The 27,458-nt window shown below is 45.2% G+C and overlaps 1 protein-coding gene across 1 annotated transcript in view; it reads left to right on the forward strand.

Annotated features, from left to right (window-relative positions):
- Nucleotides 1-27,458, forward strand: part of LOC140208575 (NACHT, LRR and PYD domains-containing protein 3-like) — a 129,037-nt gene that overhangs the window by 14,844 nt on the left and 86,735 nt on the right. Inside the window, exon 2 of the mRNA XM_072277331.1 lies at nt 3,670-3,892. The gene's annotated coding sequence lies outside the window, so the exon portion shown is untranslated. The remainder of the gene's footprint in view (nt 1-3,669; nt 3,893-27,458) is intronic.

The raw sequence follows: 27,458 nt of genomic DNA on the forward strand, positions 1-27,458 counted from the left end.
TCATGGAGGAAATGAAGAATAAAAATGGTATTCCACTTCATTCAGGCCATAGTACAAAGCATCCGATAATCCCTGAGATTTAGAGGACAAACTTGTAGAACTTATCACAGACTGCTACAAGAAACATAATTTGCTATGGTAGGTGATTTAAACTTTTCACATATAGATTGGGACTCCAAAACTGTAAAATGTCTGGATATGATAGAGTTTGTCAGATGTGTTCAGGAAGGTTTCCTTAATCAGTAGGCCAAGTGGTTAAGGCATTGGACTAGCGACCTGAAGATCGCAAGTTCGAGCCCCAGCCGCAGCAACGTGTTGCGTCCTTGAGCAAGGCACTTAATCACACATTGCTCTGCGACAGCACTGGTGCCAAGCTGTATTGGTCCTAATGCCCTTCCCTTGGACAACCTTGGTGTCGTGGAGAGGGGAGACTTGCAGCATGGGCAACTGCTGGTCTTCCATACAACCTTGCCCAGGCCTGCGCCCTGGAGAGTGAAGACTTTCCAGGCGCAGATCCAAGGTCTCGCAAGACTAACGGATGCCGATAGGGGATAAGACAGGGGCGATGTAGTAAGTTTCTGTAGGGCAGTGCTTTGCATTGAGTGATCATAATACAATTAATTTCAAAGTAATTATGGATTCATGGGTGCAGATTCTGAACTAGAGATAGGGCAATTTTAATGGTGTCACAAACGATCTGGCAAGTGTGCATTTGGACAGATTGTTTTCTAGCAAGGGTGCACACGGTAAGTGAAATATTGAGAGTACAAAGCTTGTGTGTGTTTTTTTTGTCAGAATTAAAGGTAATTATAGCAGGCTTAGAGAACTTTGGTTCTCAAGAGTTATTGCGGCACTGGTTAAGAAACTAAAAAAGAAGGTGCATCTCAGATATGGGGAGGGTGGAATAAATCAGGTACTTTTGGAGTGTAAGGAATGCAAGAGAGCATAAAGAAAGAACATGAGAGCTACAGTAAGGAATGAGGTTGTCCTAGCAGGCAAAATGAAGGAGAATCCTAAGAGATCTACAGATATGATAAGGGCACAAGGATTGTAAGGAATGAAATTGGTCCTCCTGGAGATCAGGATAGTAATCTATGTGTGGCCACAAATGGAATATGGGAGATCATAGGAGGGGGGACACAAAATCTAAAAAAGTGAGGCAAAGCAGAACTGAAGCCAGAGATGCTATTTAGTGTACAGAGGAGAGGGTGATTGCAGTCACAAGGCAGGTTAAGATAGATAAATCTCCAGGGCCTGACAAGGTGTCCCCTTGGCTGATGCTTTGCAATCCCATGTAAACAACATCCACTGCCTTGCTGCCTTCAACTTTCCTGACATCCTTTTTGAAAAACTGTATAGGATTGATTGGACATGCTGGTTCTCATTAATCAGGCCATGTCTGTTGAAGTATGTATAAATCCAGTCTCTCAGAATACCATCCAATTACTTTCCCACTGCTGATGTCAGACTCACCGGCCTATAATTTCCTTGGTTATTTTTAGAGACTTGATTGAACTGCCAAACAACATAGACTATTCTCCATTGCACCGGTTACTCACCTGTCGCTTAGGATGATGCCAATATCTCTGCTAGGACCCTGTAAATTTCTGCATTTGCCTCCATCAGGATCTGAGGGAACACCTTGTCAGGCCCTGTGGATTAATCCATCCTGATCTGGCTCAGGCAGAAAACGACTCTTCCTCTGTAATCAGTGAAAAGCCTCACCCTGGGAACAGATCCAGCAGAGAGGAAGGAACGAAAAAAAATGGAATAGCATTTTTACAGGAGGCAGGGCAGAAAGTTATTGTCAAGATAGCCGTGGTAAATTTATAAAAGAGTTTTCTTCCAGAGATCGAGCAATGAGAGAGAGGTTTCAGAAACGGACAATGTGAATCTAAAGATGGGATGAAGTTGGAAGCAACATTGAGGAAATTGATGACCTGATCATGGATATATAAAGCAGCACCAATGCAGTCGTCAATTGAATTGAAATGACTTTATTACTTACATCCTTCATATACATGAGGAGTAAAAATGTTTACATCGCGTCTCTGTCTAAATGTGCAATGAGCAATTTATAGTAATTTATAATAAATATGTACAATAATATAACATAGAAATACAGTTGTGTCCGCATGAATTAAGCAGCCTGATGGCCTGGTGGAAGAAGCTGTCCTGGAGCCTGTTGGTCCTGGCTTTTATGCTGCGGTACCGTTTCCCGGATGGTAGCAGCTGGAATAGTTTGTGGCTGGGGTGATTCGGGTCCCCAATGATCCTTCGGGCCCTTTTTACACACCTGCCTTTTTAAATGTCCTTTATAGTAGGAAGTTCACATCTACAGATGCGCTGGGCTGTCCGCACCACTCTCTGCAGGTTCCTGCGATTAAGGGAAGTACAGTTCCCATACCAGGCAGTGATGCAGCCAGTCAGGATGCTCTCAATTGTGTCCCTGTAGAAAGTTCCTAGGATTTGGGGGCCCATACCAAACTTCTTCAACCATCTGAGGTGAAAGAGGTGCTGTTGTGCCTTTCTCACCACACAGCCGGTGTATACAGATCACGTCAGATCCTCGGTGATGTTTATACCGAGGAACTTAAAGCAGTTCACCCTCTCAACCCCAGATCCACTGATGTCAATAGGGGTTAGCCTGTCTCCATTCCTCCTGTCGTCCACAATCAGCTCCTTTGTTTTTGTGACAATGTAATGAAAGAAACATTATCTGAAAGGGGTTGGAACATGGACTGTTCTACGTAGCCAACAAAAAGCATGGAGAGCTGAGGGCCATGCAGGTGCCAATGGCTAACCCTCAATTCTGGAAATAATGAGAGCAGCCAGAGGAGAACTTGTTAAGGGTGAGGACCAGTTCTGCCAGACGGAGGAGGCTGGTTGGTACTTTCGTGGAGAAAGAAGCAAATATCTTCTTGACAGGGGAATAGACGTGTATAGGTACTGGACATCCAGGGTGAAAATGTGATGGTCAGGGCTTGGGAATTGAAGTTGTTGAGAAAAAAGTATGTTTAAATCTCTCTCTGCCTTCCTTCCAGCTCAATATCATTGTTCCTACTGCAGGGCGACCAAAACCAAGCACAGTGCGGCAACACCAACCTCTTGTGTAACTGTGACGTAACCTCTCAACTCCGATACTCAGTGCCTTTTCCTATGAAGCCAAGTGCATTCTCTATCGAACTGTCTAAATGTTACTCTATTTTAGGGAACTGTATACCTGACATTGGTACAATCGGTGCATCAGAAACCAAACAATGGGATAGAGTGAATACAGGTCAAATTCCTCTCCCACACTCCCCTCTCAGTTCAAATGCTCTCACACTCGGTATCCCCCCTCTATCCAACTTCTCCCTCTCCCCCGCCCCTCTCTCCCCCCCTCCCCCAGATTGACTTATTTAATTAACTTGTGTATATATATATTCAGATATATGTACAGAAGATGGGTGTTTCAGGTAAAATAACGGAAACTCTCAAAAACTGATAGCAATTTTATCAAGTAGACATTCAGACTGCAGACACTGCTGAACTTTCTTTTCTATACCATTGTGTTTTTATTGTTTTTCCCCATGTAACAGAAGTATTTAAATACTGTATTAAATTAGCTTTGTTCACAGTTGAATGTGAGTGCAAAATATCAAACCGATTTGTTTGTTTTCCGCACAGAAGCCGCTCCCTGCTCTGAGGAATGTGTGCGAGTTGGAATCTGCCTTGCAAACAGGCAGCAGCTTGTACACAGAAAATCGCGTTGTGAGTCTCACTGAACAGCAACACCGGCCCCTCCCCCATAGCTACTGAATGACCCTGGCCTGATGGTCTGGGATGAAGTTAGAAGAAAATGACATGAAAACATACCCACACTGAGACTGAGCATTCTTGGTGAATTAAGGTGAGAATAATTCAGCTTCTGATATTTATTTCCGATCTTTATTTCCAGTCAACATGTTACCTATGTTTTGGATCAGTGACCAAGAAGATATTCGCAAACAAGAGAAAATGCTGCAGATGCTGGAAATCGGAGAAACACACACAAAATGCTGGAGAAACTCAGCAGGCCAGGCAGTGTCTATGGAGAAGAGTGAACAGTGGACATTTCAGGCTGAAACCCTTCGGCCAGGACTCCTTTCCTAGATGCTGCCTGGCCTGCTGAGTTCCTCCAGCATTTTGTGTGTATTGCAAGAAGTTAATCGCTCTATTTTGTCTCTTCTGTTGGTTGTGGTATTTGTGTTCTTGCATTTTCCTGTCTGCACGGTTGAGATTTTCCACAATTTATGTCAATGTTAAAAACTTCTTGAATCAGGGGTTACGATTTCAAAGCAAGTGTGCGAAAAGCCGTTCAGCCAACATGGCTTCTGTTTCCAAAACTTGTCATTTCAGATGAATGCATGTTGTTTTTCTCATTGTGACTGTGTTTATTGTGGGTATTTCGAACTGATGTCCTCAGCTTCCTTTAGAAGCAAAGACATTGATTCTGTTCAAGGTCTCGACACAGCAGACAGTGGGGGGTGGGGGTGGGTGGAGTTGTGATCAGTTAGAGAAAGCTGCAGGCGGGCATTGTGGAATGAAAGCCATGATTTCACTGCGTGGGGCAGGAGGTTCGATGGGCTGAGTGGCCAATTTCTGCCTGGTATGTTCACAAGAAAAGCTCTGACTACAGAGTTACTGTAAACTAATTTAATGAGTACGGACCAAGGCAAATAACCTGTTGCTGAACAAAAAACAAGGGAAGAGATTGCTGAGCCTCTGGCTAGGATCTTTATATCCTTGTTGTCCACAGGAATGGTACCGGAGGATTGGAGGGAGGTGAATGTTGTCCCCTTGTTCAAAAAAGGTAGTAGGGATAGTCCAGGTAATTATAGACCAGTGAGCCTTACGTCTGTGGTGGGAAAGCTGTCGGAAAAAATTCTTAGAGATAGGACCTATGGGCATTTAGAGAATCATGGTCTGATCAGGGACAGTCAGCATGGCTTTGTGAAGGGCAGATTATGTCTAACAAGCCTGATAGTTCTTTGAGGAGGTAACCAAGCATGTAGATGAGGGTAGTGCAGTGGATGTGATCTATATGGATTTTAGTAAGGCATTTGACAAGGTTCCACACGGTAGGCTTATTCAGAAAGTCAGAAGGCATGGGATCCAGGGAAGTTTGGCCAGGTGGATTCAGAATTGGCTTGCCTGCAGAAGGCAGAGGGTCATGGTGGAGGGAGTACATTCAGATTGAGGGATTGTGACTAGTGGTGTCCCACAAGGATCTGTTCTGGGACCTCTTCTTTTCCTGATTTTTATTAACGACCTGGATGTGGGGGTAGAAGGGTGGGTTGGTAAGTTTGCAGATGACACAAAGGTCGGTGGTGTTGTAGATAGTGTAGAGGATTGTCAAAGATTGCAGAGAGACATTGATAGGATGCAGAAGTGGGCTGAGAAGTGGCAGATGGAGTTCAACCCGAAGAAATGAGAGGTGGTACACTTTGGAAGGACAAACTCCAAGGCAGAGTACAAAGTAAATGGCAGGATACTTGGTAGTGTGGAGGAGCAGAGGGATCTCGGGGTACATGTCCACAGATCCCTGAAAGTTGCTTCACAGGTGGATAGAGTAGTTAAGAAAGCTTATGGGGTGTTAGCTTTCATAAGTCGAGGGATAGAGTTTAAGAGTCGTGATGTAATGATGCAGCTCTATAAAACTCTGGTTAGGCCACACTTGGAGTACTGTATCCAGTTCTGGTGGCCTCACTATAGGAAGGATGTGGAAGCATTGGAAAAGGTACAGAGGAGATTTACCAGGATGCTGCCTGGTTTAGAGAGTATGGATTATGATCAGAGATTAAGGGAGCTAGGACTTTACTCTTTGTAGAGAAGGAGGATGACAGGAGGCATGATAGAGGTGTACAAGATAATAAGAGGAATAGATAGAGTGGATAGCCAGTGCCTCTTCCCCAGGGCACCACTGCTTAATACAAGAGGGCATGGCTTTAAGGTAATGGGTGGGAAGTTCAAGGGGGATATTAGAGGAAGATATTTCACTCAGAGAGTGGTTGGTGCGTGGAATGCACTGCCTGAGTCAGTGGTGGAGGCAGATACACTAGTGAAGTTTAAGAGACCACTAGACAGGTATATGGAGGAATTTAAGGTAGGGGCTTATCTGGGAGGCAGGGTTTGAGGGTTGGCACAACATTGTGGGCTGAAGGGTCTGTACTGTGCTGTACTATTCTATGTTCTATAACTATTGCAGTAATTAAATCATCCAGATCGTTGACAGAGATGATGAGCAATAATGAACCCAGCACTGAACCCCGCTGCACTCCACGAGTCATTGGTCTCCAGTCAGAGAGTCAAACCATCTTCCACCACTTACTGGCTCTCCCGTGAAACCAATGTCGAAGTCAGTTTGCCACCTCATCCTGAATGCCAAACCCCTGGACCTTCTTGACTAATCTGCCATGTGGGACTCTGCCAAATGTCTTGCTAAATTGTACTAAACTATATATTTTTAATTCAGTAAAGTAACTACTCTTTTTCCTAGAGCAGTAATTGTCTCGTTGTCCCAGTCTGATAACTGACCAACAACATTCTTGCACGTTATACTTTCGCTGCTCCGGGGAGAAACTAACCATGAAAGTTATGAAATATGAAATTATACAGTTGTGCTGTTGCCCAATGCCCAGTGTCTGAGTCCAGGATCTGATGTCCCCGGGGCTGCTGCAGCACCGTCCACACTGCAAGTGTCCTCTCAGGGCAGTGGAGTGAGTCTGCTTCAAAAAGCCTGGGATATCCCTATGAACACAGCCCCAAATCGGCAATGTCCAGAGTCTGGCTGTGTGGAAAGTGAAATGAAAAAGATGGTTTCCCATCTCCAACGAGCAGAGCAGTGGCATTACTGCCCCACAGCGGCTGTGATTGGGTCCCAGGGATAGGGAATGTGATCTTTGTCTGTCTATCTGCACAGTTTGTTATTGGGGAACGGAGAAGAACATGGGAAGTGGATCTTCAGCCCGATGGACCAATCAGAATTAATCCCCGAAGAGTCATCAGGACGATGTGTCATATCATAGGCATATGTTTCAACATTATTGGCTTTGTGACAGCAGTACAATTCAATATATAATAATAGAAAGAAACTGTATTACAGTAAGTATCTGTTACTAAAAGTTAAATTAAATAAGTTATTGCAAAAATGAATTCAGTGAAGTAGGTTCATGGGTTCCATGTCAATTCAGAAATCAATTGGCAGAGGGAAGGAAACGGTTCCTGACTCATTGAGTGTGTGCCCTCAATCTCCTGTACCACCTTCCTGGTGATACCAATGAGAAAAGGGCATGTCCTTGGTGAAGCAGATCCCTAATGACTGATGCTGCTGTTTTGAGGCATCGCTCCATGACGATGTCCTGGATGCTACGGAGACCACTGCCCATGATGGAGCTGACTGAATTGACAACATTCCTGACTACCCCACCCCACCATATCAAGTGATGTGCAGCCAGTTAGGACAATTTTTATGGTACAACTGTAAAATCTGCGAGTCTTTGGTCACATCCCAAATCTCGTCAAAGTCCTAATGAAATATAGTCTGTGACGTGCATTCTTTGTAACTGCATCGATACGCTGGCCACTGGATAGATCCTCAGAGATGTTGACACACAGGAACATGAAGTCGCTCACTTTTTCCACTGCTGACCGATCAATGACGATTGGTGTGTCTGTGCCCTCATCTTACCCGTTCAGAAGCCCACAGTTACAGTGTTGGTCTTACCGATGTTGAGTGCAAGGTTGTTGCTGCAGCACCACTCATCTAGGTGATATACTTCACTCCTGTTTGCCTTCTCGCCATCTGAAAATCTGTCAACAATAGCGGTGTCGTTAGCAAATCTGTCACTGGCATTTGAGCTGAGGCGAGCCGCACAGCCATGGGTGCAGAGAGAGTAGTGCAGTGGGCGAAGCATAAGTCCTTGAGGTGCACCAGTGTTGATTGTCAACGAAGTGCAGTCGTTATTTCCGATCCGCACAGATTGTAGTTTTCCAGTGAGGAAATCCAGGATCCAGTTGCAGAGGGAGGCAGAAAGTCCCAGGGGTTTGAGATTTTTGATCAGAACTGTCAGAATAATTGCATTACACACTGAGCTCTAGTCGAGAAACAAGCCTCGTGATGAGCCGATGAGTTCGCATTGTGACTTATTACGGATACAGGAAAATTGCGATAGGCAGAGCTAACTCTCGTCATCCAAACCTCTCAAAGCATTTCATCACAGTAGTTGTGATTGCTGTGGACGATAGTCTTTAATGCAACTCACACTGCTTTTCCTGGGCACTGGTATAATTGTTAGCCTCTTAAGGGATGTGGAAACTTCCAACTGCAGCGAAAACAACCCCATCTCCGAGACGTTCATAGAATACAACTCCTGTTGTTCTGGGTGGCTGAAATCCCTTGTAACTCTCTGTGACGACTGCATCCACCACATCCTCTCTCTCCCAAAATCGATGGAAACACAAACATTTTCCCACGATGCCCCAGGATTATTCTCAGTAAGGGTCTCTATAAATGCCATCAGCGTCCCATGATGGGGTGCAGAATGGCGCACTGTAATGCTATTTAAAGACCCAAATGGGGCTCGGTTTCAGACACCAGTAATGCCATCAGTGTCCCAGGATGGGGCACAGAATGGGACACCAGTAATCAAATTCATTATCTCAGGGGCGAGGTTATGTGGGGCGAGAACCCGTCTGGCTGTGTTACCCAAATTACCAAATTTCCCCAGGATTAATAAAGTATATCTATCTATCTATCTATCTAGCGAGAACCCGTTTTGGCTGTGTTATGAGGTCGGTGCATCTGGACCGTTTACTCCTGTCCCTGTTGCAGCCTGTCTGTATAATGTTAATTTGATAAATATCTCAGCAGTTGATCTACAGACATATTTGGACACACTGTGGCACTGTAATTTTATATCAATGCAGAATGGTGATAATTGGGAACAATTTAACTCATTATTGTCAATTTGTTGATGATGGTGGATTTAAAGTCTGGAAGAAAATGTCGAAGTCTCATGGGTCAAGGACAATGGAAGCAGACAGATCAGTTGTCTTTGCTCCTGCCTCGTGCTTGGAAATGGAGACTGCCATTTTGTGGAACTGTTTTACATCCTCCATTTTGATAGACAAAGTTGCTTTGCTTTCTGTGTTTTAAAATAGGCACAATGATGCTTCAGGTCATCAACTGAACTAGAGATCTTTTCCAAAGAAGTTATTTGTGAGGTGTTCTTTGATATAATATAACATGCAGTTTTGTGAATGCTGGGGATGGTGCCAGCCTGATGTGATTCGAGATGATTACTGAAGAGAACGCATTAGGTTCTCTTCCTAGTTATTCCCCTGCTCTTGATGAATGTATAGAATGGCTTATGATTCACTTTAATCCAACTTGCCAAGAATTTTTAATGACCCCTCTTGGCTTTTGTAATTCCCTTTTTTAGTTATTTTCTGGTGTATTTATACTGCTCATGTGTTCTGTTTGATCCTAACTCTGAAGCTTTACATACATTTCCTTTTCCTTCTTGATCAAGTTTATCACCTCCCGGCTATCTCTAATGTTTTTGAGTCTTTTCATCCCCGTCCTTTCGTTTAACAGGAACATTTGATAAATATCAAATGTTGAATGGTTCACACAGTAATTCCCCAAGAATAGTCCAACAGCGTTTTGACACATTGCAAACTGCCACACACACGTTCCTCACAACTGCTGAAATCAAATGGAACCGGTTCGACAAATCACTCTCAGTCTGATGTGAACAAAGTCACTTTAATATTGTATTGTATGGTCCTGACGAAGGGTCTCGGCCTGAAACGTCGACTGCACCTCTTCCTACAGATGCTGCTTGGCCTGCTGCGTTCACCAGCAACTTTGATGTGTGTTGTTTGTTAATATTGTATTTATCCATTTCTGCTGCAGGGTAGAGTGATAGAACCCTTAACGTGATATAAAGAACATGACCTATGGTCTCGAACCCGTAACGTTACAAGTTACAGTTACTGCCCTGTTTGCTGTGAGTTTACAAAATTTTATTTTTACCTCAGCTCTCATCATCCGCAGTTGCTTTTTTTTAATTCCAAGATTCCTTCAAATAAACCAGTCTGTGCCATTCCCAACTGCGGCATTCTTTAAATTAACGAACATTACCCTCGGGTATGGAACCTGCAGTGTTCCCAGTCACGGATCCCACTAAACGTTTAACTGCTGTTGATGTAAGGGTGAGTGCAAGGGGGAGACCGTGAGGGTAAGGGGAAGGGCAGGGTGAGTGTGTGGAAGGTGGAGAGGGGGAAGCTGAAATTGTGTGGGGGAAGTAGAGAGATGGGGAATGAAGGGAGAGGGCAAGAGAGAGGTGGAGTAAGAGAGTGAGATGTGGGGAGGGAAAGAAGGGGAGAGGGACAAAGGGGGGAGTGAGGTGGGGAGAGGGAAAGCAGGGTTAGAGGTCTAGCGCGAGGGGATAGAGAGGGGGAGAAGTACAGCGAGGGAAAGAAAGGGCAGTGAGAGGGATGGATGGATGGTGAGAGGGTAATGGGAAGCGTAGAGAGAGGGGATTGGACTAGGAGAGAGGATGAAGGAAAGAGGCAGAGAGAGAGAGGAGCGAGAGTGTGGAAGGAGTAAATGGTGGGGAGAGTGAGGGAGTGACATAGTAGGAGATAGGGTTAGGGAGAGTAGGAGGGGAAGGTGGAATAAATGTTGTCGATGAGGGGGTGAGTGAGTGGGATGTCGAAGGAGGGGTGTGCAGGAGGCATCGAAGAGGAATGGGTGAGTGAGGGGGGCAGCAAGTAAGGAGGGGTGTGACTAGGTTGACAAGGAGAGAGCGATGGGTGAGATCATCAGTGAGTAGGGAGGGGCGGTGGGCTGTACATTGAGGAGGATTTGTGACCGGGTTGGGCGGCGAGGAAAGACAGGCGAGTGAGAATGACGTCAACGACAGAGCAGCGAGGGAGATGGGATTGGGGCTGAAGGTGTGGGGTGCGGAGGGGTAGGAGGGTGAGCACTAGGGGGGATGATGAGAAAGGACGGCGAGGTTGATGGGTGGTGAGTAGAAGGGGCGAGTTGGGAGGGGTGAGGGAGAGGCAGGGAGAAGAGAGCAGGGTGAAGTGGTGGTGAGGAGGCCAGAATTATTGGATTAAATATTTATTCATCCACAATGTCAGGGATGTTCGTCATGGCTGATCACAAGTCACTGAACAAATCCACCCTGAGATTGTGGTTCCCAGTCTTGGTATTCCACAGCTGGGGTGTTTATTATGTATGTTTCCCAGTCTCCAATCCCACACGGGGGTTTTCCACAAACAATTCTCGGTCTTTGGATATTATCGTGCACCATTCCTGGTTTCCATATCCCACACCGGCTGCTTTACTGCGAATGATTCCTATTCTCCCTTTCCCACACCGGGAGCTTTACTGTGCACAGTTCCTGATCTCCCTGTCGAACTGTTAATCTGTCCAGATCCATTGACCTGCCCTCCATCCCCTCCCATCCATGTACCTATCCAAGTTTCTCAAATAGATGTTGTTAAGACCTCAGACAGAGTCAGGAATGGAAGGTTAACCATGTTGTGACTCGTGTTCTGAGCTGCTTATATTTCAATGCAACAAGTATTGAAGCAAAGGCAGATGAGCTTGGGTCATGGATCAACACATGGAATTATGATATTGTTGCCATTATTGAGACTGGCTTGCAGAGAACTGGCAGCTCGATTTTCTGGGGTTATGTTGTTTTAGACACGACAGAGCATGAGGGATTAAAGGGGCAGGGGTGGCTTCACTACTCAGGGAAAATGTCACAGCAGTGTGCAGTAAGGACAGATGGGGCAACTCATCCAGTGAGGTCTTATGGGTAGATCGGAGAAATTAAAATTGTTTAAACATGTTAATGGGTCTGTCTTATAGACCACCCAAGAGTCTGAGGGATTTAGAGGAACAAATTAGTAGACATTACAGAAAATTGCAAGAAACATAATTGGTTATAATTTGATTTTAACCTTCCACATACGGACTGGAACTCTCATACTGTAAATTAAGTAGATGTACTCATGTATTTGACAAATGTCTTCAGAAAAGTTTTGTTAATCAGTACATTGAAGTCCCAAAGACTCAAGTGTGATTCTTGATCTCCCATTAGGGACTGGGACAGGACACATGTAACAGAAGTCTGTGTAGGGAAATTCTTTGTATCGGTGATCACAATGTCATCAGATTCAAAGGAAGTGTGGACAACGATAGCTCTGCTCCATGGGTTGAGATGCTGAATTGGAGAAAGAACAATTTTGATGTTATGAGAAAGAATCTGACTAGTGTGAATTGGCTATATTCTGACAAATGAATACTTGGTAAATGGGAAACCTTGAAAGATACAATTTGTAGACTTCAATGTATTTATGTGCCTGTCCGAATAAAAGGTAAATATACCAGTTTATCAAGAGAGATTAAGGCCCTGGTATAGAAAAAAAATAGGTGCATAACAGGTGTAGGCAGGTAGAAAAAATGTGAGGTACTTTTAGAGTCGAGGAAATACAGGATAACATTGAGGAAAGAATGGCTATCGGGTGGCATAAGGTTGTCCTAGCAGACAAGGTGAGGGATTATACCGATATTTTAAAAGCAAAAGATTGCAGGGTGCACAATTGATCATCTGGATTATTAGAATGGTAATGTACGCATGGAGCAAAAAAAGATAGAGGAGTTCTTAAGTGGATTTTTGCTTCTGTGTTCACTCAGGAAGAGAATCTATAGAAGTGAGGCAAAGGAGAAGTGAGGCCATGGATGTTATACAGAGTATGAATGAGTAAGTGTTTGGCATATTGGGCAAATTCGAGTGTATATATCCCCAGCGACTAAGAAGTTCAGCCATCGGACCCCAATGGATGCGAATGCAGAAATTACAGGGACGTAGCTGATATGTTTATGTTATGCTCAAAGACAGGGGAAGTACCAGAAGATTGGAGGATAGCTAATTTTGATCTGCTGTTTAAAAAAGGCTCCAAAATTAACCAGGAAATTATAGGCCAGTGTGCCTGACATCAGTCGTGGGAAGACCTTGGAAGGACGGGATATAGGAGTATTTAAATAAACAGGACTGATTAAGGATATCCAACATGACTTCATGTGTTCTAGACAATCTTACTGAGTTTTTTGAAGAAGGCACGAGGAATGTTACCAGGAAAGTTGATGAAGGAAAGGCACTGGATATTTTCTAAATGGGCATTTGACAAGGTCCTGCATAGGGTGTTGATTAATAAATTTTATTCTCTTGGTGTTGAGGGTGAGGTAGTAAATGGGAGTAGACGTTGGCATGGAGGAGGAAGGCAAATAGTGGTAGCAGATGGTTGCCGCTCTGACTGGAGACCTGTGACTGGTGGAATTCCGCAGGGATCGGTGCTGACATCCGTTGTTTGTCATCTATATCAATGACCTCGATGATAATTAGATTAACCGGATCAGCAAATTTGTGGGTGACACCAAGGTTTAGGGTGTATTTGACAGCGATTGAAGACTATCAGGGTTTGCAGCGGGATCTGTATCAGGAGGGAAATGTCAGATGGAATTGGATGCAGACCTGTCAGCTGTTGCACTTCGGTAGGATCAACCAGGATAGGACTACACAGTGAGCAGTAGGGCACTGAGGAGTGCGGTAGAATAAAGGCGTCCGGGAATACAGGTCCACAATCCATTGAAAGTGGCGGCACAACTAAATAAGGTAGTGAAGAAATCTTTGGCACATTGGCCTTCATAAATTAAAGTATTCAGTACAGGAGATTGCATGATTTAAGAGGGTTATGAGGCCTAATTTGGAGTATTGTGTGCAGTTTAATAACCTACCCACAGAAATGGCCTAACGGCCAGGGTCTAACGGCCGCTCCCTGTTCTCAGGAATGTGCCGGGACAGGCTGCTGCTTGCTCGCAGACCCTGAGCACTGAGTCTCACAGAACAACAAACCGCACCTTCCAAATCAGTCAATCATCTGCCCGCTTCCCCTTTCCATTCCAGTCCTGATGAAGGGACTCGGTCCGTAATGTCGACTGTTTACACCCATCCATAGAGCTGCCTGACCTGCTGAGTTCCTCCAGTGTTGTGTCTGTTACCATGGTTACGAGAGATCCGTGTGGGGCGGTGGCCGGGGTTATTTGTAAGAAACGATACACCGTATCCACACTATCAGAGTATTCTTCGGGAATTAAGGTGAAATAATTCAGCTTCTGATATTTATTTCCGATCTTTATGTCCAAACGCCGAGTTGTCTGTGCATTGGATCAGCGATCAAGGAGATTTTTGTTTTTTTGAAATCGCTTCTGGCTGTGGTGCCTTTTGTGTTCCAACTGTTTCCTGCTTGCATGATTTACATTTTCCACAGGTTAGGTAAAGATTAAGATCAGTTCTAAAACAATGGCCTCCTGTTTCAAAGCAAGGGTGTGAGAGCTGTACAGCGGACACACATTCCGTTTTCAGAGTTTCTTATTTCAGACGAATACATCTATTGTTCCTGTGTCGATTGTGAGCTATTTGAACTCTTCTCGTTTATCGCCAGTGGACGCTAAGTCTTTGATTCTGTCGAAGGCCGAGATTATTGATAAACAGCGGGTTTGAAGTATTACAGGGATGGACATGGGGAATGCATGATGAAATTTTGGATCAGTTCAGCAATGATGTCAGTATCTGCATCAGCAGTTTTGAGGGGCCCGTGTGGTCCGGTTATGCATGTTGGTCCGCTGACCAGAAAAAACTCTGACAATTTAATTAATGTAAGCTGGTATAATGATTGCATTGGAGGGAGATAGGACTTTATTTATGTATTTGAACTGAAAACAAACATTAATTACTTACGCAAACATATCAAAGTTGCTGGTGTACGCAGCAGGCCAGGCAGCATCTTTAGTCCAGCTTTGTGGGTTATTTATGTGCCCCAGCTGCGTTAGGGGCTTGGATTTATGACTAACTCGGGGTGCTGGACAGCACGGTATCGGACCGAGAGACACGCTCCCCGTTCCCTGTCAATCCCGGTGCAGACTCCCTGGGGCTCTCGCGCACCAGCTCAGCTCACCGCCCCGCCCACTGCCCGACACGCGCGCTCTCGCGGAGCTCATTACTCTCGCGCTCCCGGGCTCACGATGAGACCATTTGGGAAACCTTGCGCGCCCGTCATCTGTTGTCAGGTGATGTGTGAGTTATTTAGCACCCATTGGAGTCCGAAAATGTCAATTTATGCCTCATCTCAGACTGACCTGTCTGTGCAGCTTAAGCACTCTGATCCAGGTCCATTATCGCTCATCCAGGAAGTCAGACTGTGGTTACCCGGCACCGCACTGAACACCATCCGGTTACGGGATCAGATGTAAGTGGTGTCGCCTATATCAGGGTATAGGTTTTATCTGTTTCCCTGCTGGAGAAAGGGTTAAAGTGACTTTGCTCATTCCATAGTGAGAGTGAATTGGGACGTTACAGGTGGAAACCCTTCGGCAGGACTGGAGAATAAAAGGTGGGGGTGGGAAAGGGAGAGAGAAACACAAGGTGATCGGTGAAACCTGAAGCGGGAGGGGATGAACTTTCCCGAACTGGCGGCCTCGCCTCGCTTCCTTGACAGAATCTGCCGGGGTCGGTCCGAGATGTGAGACCTTCACACCGAACCGTCTGAGATGAGCCGCCGCTCAGCCCCTGTTGTTCTGGTCCTGTTAGCAGGATGACGTAAAACATATTTCTATATTGTTACTGACAGAGAATTGTATAATTTCTGTTCTGTGTGTTATCTGAATGCACCTGCCTGTGATGCTGCTGCAAGTCAATGTTTCTCTGTACCTGTACCTTCCCGTACTTATGCACTTGGCAATAAATTCAACAGGACCTGAGAAATCTCAGTGAGATTTGATTGGTGAAGATCATCTTGGCAGACCTGTAGTTCGAATGTAGAGACAGTACACTGTTAAATGCAAAACCCTGAACAGTGTTGATGATCAGAGGGATTTTAGACTCTAAGTTCATCGCTCCCTGAAAGAGACTGCACAGTTAGATCGGGTGGTTAAGAAGGCAAATGGCGTGGTTGTCCTTATTAGTTGAAGCACTGAGTTGAAAAGTCGGGAAGTTGTGTTGCAGCTTTATAAAACTAGTTAGACCACATCTGGAGTAATTCATACAGTTCTGGTTGCCCCCATTCTAGGAAGGATGTTGGGGCTTTGAAGAGGTTTACCAGGATATTGCCTGGATTAGATCGCATGAGCTATAACGAGAGGCTGGACAAACTTGTGTTGTTTTCTCTGGACACACGCAGGCTGGGGTGAGACTTGATAGACGTTTATAAGTTCATGAGAGACATCTATAGAGTAGATAGACAATATCTTTTTTCCCGGGGTTGAAATATATGAGATAAGAGGCCATGCATTTAAAGTGAGAGTGGGTAGGTTAAAGGAGATGTGAGGGGTAAGTTTGATTTTCCCCCACGGAGTGAGTCACTGGAATTTGTTCCCTGGGGAGACCCTCCGCTCTGATTGCGCAATAATCACTCTGCGCATGCACACAGCCCCCGGAGGGCGGTGGTTATTTCCTGTTCGTTATTGAAGCGGATCGTCTGTGGGATCGGGAGAGGTACAGGGTCCTCCGGGGGAGAGACCACATTTCCATCACTGAGTACTGACACGAGTGTTGACATGGGTGGTCTGATGTTGGGCAGTGTGTCCTGTTAACTTCCCCGACCTGTCGGCCATTTATTCATTATTATCCAGCTATCCGGGCTACTGAAAGATGCATGCATTTCACTTAATTCTCCCGACAGAAGATCCCAATCAGCAATCCAGGCGGTCAAATTCCACACAATTAAAATGGTGAATCAGCCTCAGGATAGAGGGGCGTCTATTTATAACAGAGATACAGACAAAGTCAGAGTGTAGTGAATTTGTGAAATTAGCAGAGGCAGCTGTGGAGCCAGGTCGGGGGTATTTAAGACTGAGAGTAGATGGGAAATTGAGAAGAGAGGTGAGGGGTGGGGATGGGGCAAGAACTGGGGAGTGAGAAGTGGATGCACGTGAGAGGCGAGGTGGGAAGGTGGAGGTAGTGTCAGGGGTGGGATAAGAGTAGGTAGGGGGAAACATGGGGCTGCAGTCGTTGGAAATTAATTCCATAGAGGATTAACAAAGACATTGGAGAGTGCAATGAAGATTCACCAGACTGATCCCTGGAGTGGTGAGTCATCATATGAAGAAAGATCAAATGCGATTACCCTTCCATTTGGAGAATCGAGGACTGAGAGGTGAACACATTAAAATGCACAACATCATTACCGGTTGAACCAGGGATCCCAGTCTCTGAAAAAGGGGGTGGACTGTCCGGGACTGAGATGAGGGGAAATGTCCCCACTCCAAGGGTGGTGAATGTCTGTAAATCCCCACCACAGAGGGTGGTGAAGACTCAGTGATCGTCCTCACGTATAGCAGAGGTCGGCAGATGTGTGGAGATTGAAGGGATGGAGGAAATAAGGATGGGGCAGAAACATGTGTCTGAGACGGGAGAGCAGCCGCCATCTTGTTGATGGTTAGAACGGCTGAATGGGCACACGTACCAAAGATCAGAGAGATCGAATAGACCTGCGAGGTAATCTCAATACACAGAGGTAGTGACTATCTGGAATGATCTGTTCAGTGTTTGCATTGTTGGTTATCTACCTCGGGTTCAGTATTGTCACCGTGTTTGGAAATTCCCATTCACTGTCATCTGTCTGTGAGCAGCTGGAAATTAAAGCAACACTCAAGATGCTGGAGACCTGAAATCAAATCAGAAATTGTTTGTAGCTATTCTGACACGGGGTGTTGGAGCTGAAGCATTAACTTTGTTCCTCTCCACAGATATTCTTTATCTGTAGAGTATTTCTTGTATTTGCAGTTTTTTAGAAGATTTCGTTGGAATGATTGAAGTCTCCTGGGAAATGGACTTGTGTAGGACGCACAATGTAATTCATTCTCTTACCGCACAGAAACAGGGCTTTCGGCCCATCTAATCTGTGCCATTCTCTGCCTGGACCCATCCACGTGCACCCAGACCATAGACATCTATACCTCCCTCATCCATGTACCCACACAAACTTCTCTTCAATACTGCAATTGAACCTGCATCCACATTTGCACCACCTTCTGAGTGAAGGAGTTGGTCCTCAAATTCCCTTTAAATATTTCACTTTTTGTCCTAAACCCATGACCTTACCCAACCTGAAGGCCAAAGGCCTGCACGCATTCACACTATTTCTACCATCGTAGTTTTGTATACCTCTAGCAGGTATTCCCAACCTGGGGTCCACGGATGCCATGGTTAATGGTAGGGGTCCATGGCATAAGAAGGATTGGGAACCCCTGCTAACATCTGCCGTCATTCTGTGCATCAGGGAATCAGTTTATAACAGTTCAAACCTACCCCAGTAACTCAGTTCCTTAAATACCAGCAACATGGTTGCAAAGACAAATGATTTCCGGAAGTATATTGTAGATATTTCTCTGATATTAACCATACCTTTGAAACATTCCGTGTCTGCCAGGGCTCCTGTAGTCTCTGCACTAGCCTGCCATAAGGTCCGAGGTACACCTTCTCAGGCCCAGGGGATTTATACATCCTAATTCATATCAAGACAGCAAGCTCCTGATGTGTAATCCCTATACAATCTATGACTTAACTAACGTTCCTCGTTTCTATATCTAACTCCCAAGTAAATTCAGGCACAGAGTTATCATTAAAGATCTTCCCATCTCTTTCGGCTCCACGCACAGATATATCAGATCATCAGGAGATAGCTTGAGACAGCTATTGGGGCAGTATGGAAAACACAGGTTTTCTGAATAAATTATCCAGCCAGCAAATTTTCTGTTATTCTTGGAAATGTGCTTATTCCAGTTTTCGTTTACAAAGTTCACAAGAGTGATTCTGGAATGAAAGGTTTTAAGTATGAGGGGAATTTGGTGTCTCTGGGTCTGTTCTCAATGGTGGGATGGTGACTCTGGGAACAGGAACCTCAATGAAATCATGAGGTCTGGATGGAGTGGATGGGTTCAAGAAGTTTTTAACAGGAAGGGAATATTGTATCTGAGGTCACAATCTCAACCCATTCAATTGTATCTGGGGAGCTTCCCTGCCATCAATCTGTCCAGTAGCAGGATCTGAATAAAACCTACATCAATGCCTGTGGTTGATTGTAGTTATAAGTTATTTGCAGACACAAGAATATGATGGAATTTTTAAACACTCAGTTGAACAGAGAAGGACACTTAATGGTTATCACCACAATGCATTGTGTGATGGACTTTGTAAATATCCTATAGTGACATTTGGAACAGACAAGCGGCATCCAACAGCGTGTTTTGATTTCGGAACAGCTTCTGCACTGCTGGAAGTTCTGTAGGGATGGAACTACCAACAGATTTACTGGATGCACCCCGATACAGGGTTAAAACAGACATTGGAATTTTAGCTTCCCCATTACAAAATGGCCGAGTGTTCTCTGTTCATCTTTGTCATAATGAAGCTCAAAGCATGTCAGGTTGAGTCTGTTATTTCTTATTTCACTTAGTTCTCCTGAACCACTTCCTCCATCACCAGGGTAACAGCCCACCAGAGCTGCAAGGAGTTTGGAACATTTCTATTGCTCTCTGGTCACCGCCCCTCAGTGGCCTCTGGAGCCGGTGTGGATGCCCGGATGCCTTGAGCATTCACTGCCTGGAATGTGAATCCTTTGTTGGAATGAAGAAGATAACTAATGAATTTAGGGATTGCATTTATACAAATCTGATTAGAATGTCGCTAACATCTTGCAGTCAGTCAATATTTGTACATCAAAAAGAAGAAAAACCTGTAGTGAGCTTCCAGTGATTTATTTTCAATTTTATATTAAAAGATTTTGTTCTTGTTACACTACGGGAGTTGTGGTGGCGAATTGCTCTGCTCCAGATCCCGCTCAGCAATAACATGGTGAACAAATGTACTCAATTTACCTGCTGGAGAAAAGTTAAAATATATTCCCAGCTGCTGGTGACCCATAGCCTGGGTTCCCTGCCCAGTTAAAGCATCATCAGGTTCCAGTTCTGTTTGGGACGAGGGAGGTGTTAGTTTTAGAACTGGGAACAGACAAGACACCGCAGCGTATTACCGACTGGGAAGAGTCCTGAGAGTGTTGGTGATTGGACTAAAATCCTGGGATCGGGCTCCAGGATTATGGAACTGGCAGTGTCTGGACTTTGTCTTTGGCTTCGTGCTTCTGCAAATGGGGCTGGATTTTCTTCCTTCTGCAATGAAGCAGAAGTTTCCGGTCGGGTGGGTGGACGTTGGTTGTAAGGCATGAGCTGTAACGAGAGGTAGGACAAACTCTGTGCTGTAGGAGAATGAATTTAAATTGAATGTTCCACACAAGTCCATTTCCCAGGACACTTCGATCATTCCAGTGTAAAACTTGGATTGTTTCTCTAGTGTGGTGCAGGCTGGCCTGAGACTAGGTAGAGGTTTATAAGATTATGAGAAGCATAGGTAGTGTAGATAGACAATAACTTTCTCTCATGGTTGAAATATCTAATGCTTGCATTTAAGGTGAGGTGGTGTCAAAGAGGATGTGAGAGGTAAGTTTTCCCCCCACAGAGTGGTGCGACTGGAATGTGCTGCCTGCTGTGGTGGTGGAGGCAGATATATTGGGGATTGGTAAGAGGTGTTTAGATTGTCACGTGAATGTGAGGGAAATGGAAGGATTGTGAACATGGTGCAGGCAGAAATGATTAGTTTAGTTGGACATTTGATTACTAATTTAATTGGTTCAGAACACCATTGTGGGCAGAAGAGCCTGTTCCTGTGCTGTACTGTGCTATGTTCTGTGTCTGTTGTCGAGAGGTTTCGGGGTGACGGAGGCAAAAGAAGAGAGTGGGAACAACAGGCCAGCTGGAGCCCGATGTGGGAAATGTGAGATTACCACTTCTGTCGGAGAAACAGAAACACTGAGTGTGATTAAATGGTGAGGGGCTCAGGTGCAGTGGGTAGGGTGAAGGTCAAAAGTACATTATATTATTCTTCGCTTCCGCCACATCTGTTCCCATCATGTGGCTGTCCTATTTCCACTATTGATGCTGTCCTCACTCATTTCTCCTCCATTTTCCTTCCGTTCCTGCTCACCCCATCTTCCCACCACTATAATAGTGATAGAGTTCCTGTTGTCCTTAATTACCACCCCTTCAGCCTCTGCAACTTCCACCATCTCCAAATAGATCTTACAACTAATCATATCTTTAGCTTCCTTGCTCCCACCCTGCCTTCTTCCTTCAACAGGGATCACTCCCTCCACAATTCCCTTGTTCATTCATTCCTCCTCACTAATCTCCCTCCACCCACTTATCACTACAAGCGGCCTGAGTCCTACACCTACCCGTACGCCTCCTCCCTCACCTCCATTCAGAGGCCAAAGCAGTCCTTCCAGGTGAGGCAACATTTCACCTGCGAATCTGCTGGGGTCATCCATTGTGTCCTATGCTTCCGATGCGGCCTCCTTTACATTGGTGAGACCCGCCATAAGTTGGGAGACCGTTTTGTTGAGCATCTCGGTATCATCTACCACAAGGGGGACTTCACAGTGGCCAAACATTTTAATTCTGATTCCCATTCCGATGTCTCGATTTATGACCTCCTTTTGTGCCAAGATCAGACCACCCTCAGAGCGGAGGAGCAACATTTTGTGTTCCATCCCACAACCTGATTATATGAATATTGAATTCTCCTTCCAGTAAACAAATCACCCACCCCGCAAACTTCTCTATTCCACACTGTGAACTTTCATTTCTTCTCGCCGGCCTATCACTTCTCCCTGGATCCCTTCCTTCACCTTTCTCCTTTTAACACGTCTCTGATTCTTTCATCTCCAGCCCTTGACCTGTACGACACTTGACTTCACCTATCACCTTCCAGCTCGCCTCTTTTCCCCTACCTGTTTTTATTCAGATATCTTCCTTCTCCTTCCTCAGTAACGAAGAAGGCTCTTTGCCCAAAATGTCGACGGTTTACTCTTTTCCATAGATACTGCCTGATACGCTGAGTTTCTCCAGCATTTTGTGTGTTGCTTTGGATTTCCAGCATTTGCAGGCTTCTCATGTTTAAGTCTGGTAATTACCGTAACAATTATTCAGGCTTTGGTGAGATTGTGCTGAAATATGGTGTAAAATCCCGCTCCCCATACTAACACGGGTTACACAGACCAAACAACAAACTGCCGGCAAAACTCAGTGGTTCAGGCAGCATCTATGGAGGGAAATGGACAGTCAACATTTCGGGCCGAGACCCTCCCTCTGGACTGAGAGTGGACGGGAAATAGTCAGAGAAAAAAGGTGAGGGGTGGGGATGGGGCAAGAGCTGGGGAGTGAGAGGTGGATCCAGGTGAGGGGGAGGTGGGAAGGTGGAAATAGTAACGGGGGTGGGAAGTGAGTGGTTGGGGCAACACGGGGCTGCAGAAGATGGATTTTAATTCCATGGAGGATTATCAAGGAGATTAGAGAGTATTTGTTTCAGAGATTCAGCAGACTGATCCCTGGAGGACGATGACGATCTCTGATCGTCTTCACATAAAACAGAGGCCGGCAGATGTGTGAAGACCGAGGAAATGAGGATCGGGCAGAAACATGTGGCTGAGATGGGAGAGCAGCCGTCATTTTGTTGATGGTTGGAGGGGCTGAATGGCCACCTCCTGCTGTTTCTCACTTGATGTTTCAGTGTTCCTGTCCAGTGAGGCCGGAGGAATGTAAATAGAAATCAGTGTTTATAAACATAGAAGTTATATGAATGAATCCTGTACAATACCTGTTCAGGTCTGAATTGTGTGTCAGACGAGGTGGGTTGCGGCGAGCGATGGAGACGGCGAAGGTACCGTAGAAAAATTTAAAATGAAGCTGGTGGAAATATGAAATTACACGTGTAGTGCGGCAGGTAGGTCGGGCAGAGTGTGGGAACCGAGGAGCTGAGGAACCGGCTCAGACAGGAGACCCTCCACCCATCACGTGATCCAGTTTCTTGCTCCCATTTCAAACGCTGATCTGCTTCCGATTGCTTCCGCGGCCCCGCCGCCGCTCTCACAGTCTCCGGGTGGGCAATGGTTAACTTTCCGTTCTCTGTTGAATCGGATCGCCGTTTGGTCCCGAGGGGAGAACGAGACCGACAATTTCCCATCGATGAGTTCTGAAACCGATCCCGTGGAGGAGGGAACTTTTGTTGGGCAGAGAGTCCCGTTAACTTCCTCGAACTGGCAGCCTCGTCCCGCTTCCTGGACACAACCTGTCATGGTCGGTCCGTGTTATGGGACCGTCACACCGAACCGCCTGAGATGAGCCGCCGCTCAGCCCCGGTTGTTCTGGTCCCAGGAGCGGGATGAGGTGGTGATGCCGAGACTGAACCCATCCGTTCAGTTGTACCTGCAAAACTTTACCCCCATCAGCCGGCCAGGTATCGGATCCAAACTTCACCGAGATCGATACCTGGGGTCGATAATTGTTTTACACTGGAAGCGGCCGTTCGGCTTGTTGTGTTCTTGCAGACTCCAGGGTTAAACAGAGTAATCGCACCCTCGGGACACTGATCCACGTGTATGAGTAGTTTCATCTTTCCCCTTTCAGACAGGACAGTGAGATCCAGATCTCTCACGTCCTCTCGGGGACTGGGAAGTTTATTTCCATCTTTTTTCCTTTGCTATTACTTGCCGAAATGCTTCTCAATATCTGGCCCTATTAATGCGAGAATTAAGTCTTCTATTTTCATCTATCTGGGTTTGTCGGAAATGTGTACACTCCCTCCGGAAGTTCCAAAGGAGCAAACCAGGTGTCTAATATTTCCACTCGATTAAAATGGGGAATCTTTAGTTTGATTTACATGTACAGAAGTAGAGTGAAAACCGTGTCTTCGGTATTATCCATACACATGAATATATTACAGCAGTACATTGAGGTAAAACGATACCAGAGTGTGACAACTCATTCTGGTTACAGAGGAAGTACAGTGCAGGTAGATATGTAGTACAAGGTCAGATCGATTTAGACTGTGAGGTCAGGAGTCCACTCATCCCGCTGGGGAACATTCAGTTCGCTTATCACAGCCGAATGGACACCGTCACGGAGCCTGGGTGGTATGTTTCTGTTTTATTTTATCTTCGCCCCAGTGGGAGGGTGAGAAGTGAGAATGTTCAGGTTGTGGGGATCTTTCATTATGTTGGCTGATTTACTGAGGCAGTGGGGAGTGTAGACTGAGTCCATGGAGGGGAAGTTGGTTTCTATGATGTGCTCAGCTGTGTCCACAGTTCTCCGCTATTTCATTCAGTTAAAGGAAGAGCGGTAGCCGTGTGAAGATGTGAAGTACCCGGATGGGATACTCTCTGCGGAACATTGATAAAATGTGTAGAGTGGAAAAGGACATATACCAAAGTTTTTATTGTTTGTTCTGGCTTTGTAATATTGGAATCTGTTATCTAGTAGTGTGTACTATTATTTCAGTATCTGTGTATTACTGGACGACATTCCTTTTCCCACCTGGATTCATCTGCTCATTCCCTGCTCATCTTGTTCAACCTCTGTCCAGTCTGTATCCCATTGCCGCAATGATATATTTCAGCAATCTCTCTTCTAAACTTTGCCTTCATTGTGAAGTTTTGTTTTGCATCTTTTCCAGGATTGTGTGTTTTTTTTTGTTTGTTTTTTTTTGATAGCTGGAAATACCAGAGGTTTAATTGAATACAGCATGTGGCAGGGTAAAAACAGCCATTTCAATTTTAGTTTCCCCGTTACAAAATGGCTGCAGTGTTAATCTTTGTAATAATGAAACTCTCAGCATCTGATGTTGAGTTTGTTGTTTCCTTTTTCGGTTATTTTCGGTGAGCCACTTCCTCCGTTTCCAGGGTAACAGCCCGTCAGAGCTGCAGCAAGTGTTGTACTTTTTATCGCTCTGTGGTCACCGGCTCTCAGCGTAGAGACAGTGGCCTCAGGAGCAAATGTAACAGAGTGACAGTGGGAGGAAAGGATGCTGTGAGCATTGACTGTATGGAATGTATTACACCAAGGTCAGAATGAACTCTGAAATAACGAACTGATTGGAGTGGGGTGGTATTTAGATTTTAGCGCGTTGCTGATATTTTGCAATCAGTTACCATCTGTGCATTAAAATGAAGAGGGAGAGAATACTACAGTTGCAGGAAATTTGAAGTAAGATGACGAAAATACTGGAAAAGCTCAGCAGATCGACAGCATCTTGGACAGTTCCAGTTCTGATATTGGGTCTTCCACCATTTCTCCTTTCATAGATGTAAACTGATGTACTGAGTTCTCATAATTTTCTACTTTATAATGTTACATTTTGTTCCTGCTACACTGAGGGGAAACATGGCAGATAGCTGTGCTGGGCAAGATCCCACACAGCAATGGCATTGTGATCAAATGTGCTCAGTTTAGTCGTTGGAAACAAGCTGAAGCGTATCTGCATCCTCTCACAATCTACAGACCGGGGAACCAGCCTGACCACTGGCCACGGCAGAGGGTCATTAGGTTCCAGTTCCATCTCAGTTTGTGAATTGGAAATAGTAGGAACATCACGGCAAATCACCGGCACCAGAGCGTCTTTGTACGGGTGATAATATTGGGCAGGTGACTCTGAGAATATGGAACTGGCAGTATACAGGCTTCAGTCCAGGTTGGTAATTCGACAGCTGGTTTGGAATTTCCTCAGTCTGCAGTGAAGCTGAAGTCTGAGGCGGTTGGACATTGGTTATGGGGAAATTGCCGTCTGCACACCCAGTGGGACATCATACCTCTCAAGTATTCTGGAGATTTTTGAACAGCTAACTATGAGGATTGATGAAATAGGGCAGTGATGTTGTTCATCTGAACTTTGGAAATGTCTGTAAGGAGATCCCGCATGGCAGCTGATCTGGAAGGTTTGGTCACATGGGATTCACGGGGAGCTAGCGAGGTGGATTCACACCGGGATCGAGAACAAGAAGCAGAGGGTGATGATTGAAGATGGATTTAGCGAATGGAGGCCTGTGACGAGTGGGATGTGTGTGTCAGTGTCGAGACCTCATTAATTTGTTATTCATGCCATTGATTTGTATAAGAATGTACATGGCACGGTTAGCCAGTTTGATACTAATTTCGGGAGTCTAGCTGATATTGCAACAGGTTACAATGAATTTCAAAGACATCTTGGTTAGTTACGGAAATGGTCTGAGAAATGGTCAGTAGTTTTCAACTTGAACAAGTGAGAGTTGGTGCATTTGGACAGTCAGACCAGGGTGGGACTGGTATAGTGAATGAGAAGGCAAAGAGTGTTGTGGAACAAAAACAAAATTATCATTAATACGCAACACAGACTACAATTCAGGGACGTGTTGTCCTTTCTGAGCCAGACAGAATTATTTGAAAAAGTGAAATTAAAACAAACAGAAGAATCAGAACTGTCGATCTGGGTGCATTAATTTTGGTCAGGCGTTTGATCAGTTCCCCATTGTGGACTCATTCAGAAAGTCAGGAGGCATGGGACACAGGGAAACCTGGCTGATTGGTTCACAATTGGCTTACTCACAGGAGGCAGATGATTAGAGTGAATTCTGGCCGGAAGGCAGCGGGCAGCCGTGTTCCACAAGGAGGGTCGAAATTTCGGTACAGTTTACAACTATATTTGGAATCTGCAGTTACAGTGCTCCGAGAAATAGGACTGAGGGAAATAACCGATTTAATCTGATCACCCAGCAGCAGCTGGATAATTTGTAAAATTAGATTATGAAGACTCACAGTCCTCTTTTATTATCATTTAGTAATGCATGCATTAAGAAATGATACAATATTTCCTCTGGTGTGATATCACAAAACACCGGACAGACCAAGACATTATAACATATAGTTACAACAGTGCAACAATACCATAACTTGATGAGGAACAGTCCGCATCTCACGCAGACGGGAGAAGGAAGAAAACTCTCCCTGCCATGCCCCACCACAGTCAACTCTGAGTCTTCAGAAAACCTCGAGCTCCGATCAGCCCTCCGACACCGAGTACCGAGCACCATCTCTATCCGAACGATTCGACCTCAATCATCTTTATTAGAGGTGTACAAAATCATGAGAGGCATTGATCGTGTGGATATTCAGAGGCTTTTTTCCCAGGTCTGAAATTGCTAGCACGAGAGGGCACAGTTTTAAGGTGCTTGGACGCAGATACAGAGAAGATGTCAGGGGTAAGACTTTTACGCAGAGAGTGGTGAGTGCGTGGAATGGGCTGCCGGTGGAGATGGTGGAGCCGGCAACGACAGGGTCTTTGAATAGTCTCCTGGATGACTATATGCAGCAGTAGAAAAATAGAGGGCTATGTGTAAAACCCAGGTAGTTCGAATGTAGGGACATGTTCAGCACAGCTTTATGGGCCGAAGGGCCTGTATTGTGCTGTATGTTTTCTATGTTTCTATGACCG

Source organism: Mobula birostris, chromosome 13, assembly GCF_030028105.1.
Source record: "Mobula birostris isolate sMobBir1 chromosome 13, sMobBir1.hap1, whole genome shotgun sequence".
NCBI classification, from domain to species: Eukaryota; Metazoa; Chordata; class Chondrichthyes; order Myliobatiformes; family Myliobatidae; genus Mobula; species Mobula birostris.